The sequence below is a fragment of the Petaurus breviceps genome, unplaced genomic scaffold (genome assembly GCF_028583685.1).
Source record: "Petaurus breviceps papuanus isolate PSGF00001 unplaced genomic scaffold, PetGlider_PUasm1.0 90451, whole genome shotgun sequence".
Lineage (NCBI taxonomy): Eukaryota > Metazoa > Chordata > Mammalia > Diprotodontia > Petauridae > Petaurus > Petaurus breviceps.
This window is the reverse complement of record NW_027187258.1, coordinates 1,146,853-1,150,852: the sequence shown is the minus strand read 5'-3', so window position 1 is coordinate 1,150,852 and position 4,000 is coordinate 1,146,853.

Sequence of the window (4,000 nt, the reverse complement as noted above, 5' to 3'; positions counted from 1 at the left end):
TATCCCCAGGGCCATACACACATGCAGCAGGGGCTTAATAAATGCTAATGGCTGACTGTGACCCAGGGGGAGTCCCTTAGCTTTTCTGTGTACTGGCAGCGCCTACTAGTAGTGACAAAAGCCCAGTGCCTATCCTTCCATCAGTCACAAGGGAGCGCCATCTTTAGAGAAAAGGCAAGATGGAACAGAGGATGCTGGCCCTGCTATAAATTTATGAGCAGCAACAAAGAAAGGCCACGATTGGCCTGCTGGCAGCTACTACAGGGCAGAGAGAGTGGCAGGAGGGCAAACCTGCCAAGCGATGCCAAGTTACGCACAAGACACACTCTGAGTTTGTATAGAGAATTCAAACCAAGATATTAGCAAAGGAGCAGAGAAGCCCAGGCGTGGGAACTGAGTGGGGGCAGCAGGAAGGCATAAAGAAAAAGAAACTTGGCATCAATTCAATAGCACCTACTATGTGCCAGGCACCTGTTCTGATGGCAGCATGAGTTCATTCATATTGGCTCTGGTCGGGCATGGGGGGGAGGGGGAGGGGCTGTAGCATGACTGCTGGCCAAGGTGCTGCTCCCTTTGGCTCTGCTCAGGCATTCCTTGGTGAACATCACTCTCCTCCCCCCAGTCTCAAAGATTCAGAGAAAGGCAACGAGGTCCTATGAAGGCACAAAGACCAAATGACACCTAAGGGACCTACTGTTGGGAAGGTCTGGCTGGGGTCAGCTCACATGCCTGATGCTTAGACAGCTGGTAGTCATCTCTTGGAGCCTCAGTTTCCTCATCTGTAAAATGGAGCTAATAGTACAAGAGGCAGCTACTCCCTAGGGTTCCTAGGATCCCACAGATGAAGGGTTTTGCTATAGACCTGTCAGCTGTTACTGTTATCACCTGGGGGTGTATGGGGAGGGTTTTGTGAGGGGAGTGTCTTCTGTCAGAGTTGCTCAGCCTGGGCTGTGAGAGCCCCCCTGCTTCCCCGTTTCTCTGGCCTTGTTTCTGTGTAAGCCCCATCTCTGTCCTCCCCACCTCGCCATCCCACCCTGGGGAGCCCCACTCCGGAGAGCCAGGGGCTCAGGGTGTTTGGTTTGGTCCCTGACTCCCCTGAGTCTTCCTTCCTTCCCTCCCTCCCTCCCTCTCTCCTTTTCCTGCTGCTGACTTCCCTGTAGTCGCTGGCTTCCCAGCAATCTCTGAGCCAGCCAGATGTTGCCTAAGAGATTGTTCCTCGACCAATGGGAACTCGACTCTGCTTCTGTGTCTGCTAAAGAAGCTCTAATGAGAAATTATGGCAGGCTTGGAGCCCCCCTCCGCGTCATCCGCCCACCTCATCTCCCAGCTGCCTAGCACAGGTTTTCCCCTTAGCACTCTGCTGTCCCTGACTACTGGACCAAAGGACCTCAGCCCCTTGCTGTGTTCACACCTTGGTCCCCAAGTCGTCTCCACTCCTTTCATCTTCAGGCTAGAGGTGAGTGGTGGGCCAGGAGTCAGGAAGACTGACTTCAAATCTGGTCTCAAATACTTTCTAGCTGTGTGACCCTGGGCAAGTCTGTTACCCTTATCTGCCTCAGTTCCCTCGTCTATAAAATGATCGGGAGAAGACCTTTGCCAGGAAAGCCCCATATAGGGGTCATGAACACAACCGAACAAGTCTAGTTTTAGCCTCCAAACTAAAAAGCCTCTCTTTTTGCTGGCCCTTCTAGTTGTACCTGCAAACTGTGGGGGTCTCCCAAACTCCTATCTGTCCACATCACTTAACTTGGTAATTTCAGCAGCTCCTGGGGACTTAATTGGACAGGTAGGTGGCATGGTGGATAGAGTGCCAGGCCTGGAGTCAGGAAGACTCCTCTTCTGGAGTCCAAATCTGGCCTCAGACACTAGCTGTGTGACCCTGGGCAAGTCACTTCACCACATTTGCCTCAGTTCCTCATCTATAAAATACAGGAAAAGGCAAACCGCTCTAGTATCTTTGCCAAGAAAACCCCAAAAGGGGTCACCAAGAGTTGGGCATGACAGAACAATGTACACAGTTCTCAAATCTACCCCAATCTCTTTGTTGATCCCCAGTCCTGTATTTCTAACTGCCTTTAAAAGAAACTGGATACCCAGTAGGCATCTGAAAAGCCACATGTCCAAAACAAAGGTCACTGGCTTCCCCCCAAACCCTGCCCTTTCTAACTTCCCTATTACTGTCAAGGATACTGCCATCTTTCTAGTTCCTGAGGTTCACAACCTAGGTGACATTGTCACCTCTTCACTCTCTCCCACCACCCCTCCCAAATCCTGTCGATTCTACCTCTGTAACATCTCTCACATATGCCCCCTTTTCTCCTCAGACATGGCAAGCACTATGAAGCATGCCCTCATCATCTGATGTCTGGACTATTATAATAGCCTGCTCATGGGTCAAAACCAGAGGTTCCCCACCAGCCAGCACCATACCAATCATCAGTTAAAGCAAATGGAGAAGATTTGAATGCTGTGAAGTTCCCTTAACTTGGCAGTATGCTTCCCAGGGATGTCTACATAGATAATGTGGCTAGCTCAGTGTTTGGGAGGCTCTGAAAGAGAGTGTGGGAGAGAAGATGAATTAGATGGATTGCCAAACTGAAGGTCTACAGAGCTGTGATGTTGACCTCATTGTTGTCTGCCTGTGGAACCTGGCCAGCCTACCAGCACTGCGCCAGGAAACAGAATCGCTCCCACTTGAATTATCTTAGGGAGATGCTGAAGCTCACCTGGCAGGATAAAGTACCAGACACTGAGGTCCTCTCTTGAGCTGAAGTACCAGCATTCAAACTCTACTGCAGAGAGAGTGATGGGCTGGCCATGGTGTTTGAATACCAAATGTATGTTTGCCTAAGAGACTATTTTACAGAGAACTCACACAAGGCAAGCGTTCACATGGAGGTCAGAAGAAGTGATACAAGGACACTCTCAAGGTCTGTCTGAAGAACTTTGGTAGCAATTGTGAGACATGGGAGACACTGGAACAGGACTGTCCAGCATGGCATGCCCACATCAAAGAAGGTGTGCTCTATGGGCAAAGCAGAATTGCAGTAGCTGAAGAGAAACCTGATGTGCTCAAATTTAGAGACATCTTCATACCAAACGTTCACATGGCTATTTGTGCCCAATCTGTGGGAGAGCCTTCCAAGCTTGTACTGGTCTGATCAGCCCAACATAGTGATGTCATTTGGGTTCTCTTCGAGTACAAAGGACAACAACCATGTCTTGGCCTGCCACAAGTCTCTCTCCACCCCAGTCCATCCTCCATTCAGCCACCAAAGTGATCTTCTTACAGACCAATCTGATCATATAAGCCCTTTATTTAGTAAACTTCATTGGCTCCCCTGTTCTCTCCAGGATCAAATATAAAATCCTCTCTGGATTGTAAAGCCCTTCGTAGCTTGGCCCCTTCCTGCCTTTCTAGTCTTCTTACACCTCACTCCCTCCCATCTACTCTGAGATCCAGCGACACTGGCTTCCTTGCTTTTTTTTTTTTAAACAAGATACATCATCTCCTAAGTCTGGGCATTCTCTCTGGCTATTCCTCATACCTGGAATCTGTCCCTCTTCATCTCTTTCTCCTGGCTTCCCTCAAGTCTCAGATAACCCCCCCTTCTGACAGGAGCATTCCTGCTTCTCCTGACTCTTGGGCCGAGTCTGTGTCCATCTCGCTGATTGCGTGTTGTCTTCCCCACTAGACTGGGAGCTCCCTGAGGGCAGACATCGCTTTACTTTTCTTTGTGTCCTCAGTACTTAGCACAGTGTCTGGAATGCAGCAGGTGCTTAATAAATGCTTAACTTGATTCTCTCTCTCTCTGTCTCTCCTCCCTCTTTTTTGTTCTCTCTCTGTGTCTCTGTCTCCCTCCACCCATCGCTCCCTCTTTTTCAATCTTTCCCTATCTGCTAGTTCTTGGGACAGCTAGGTGGCACAGTGAATAGAGCACCAGCCCTGAAGACAGGAGGACCTGAGTTCAAATTCGGCCTCAGACACTTGACACTTAAC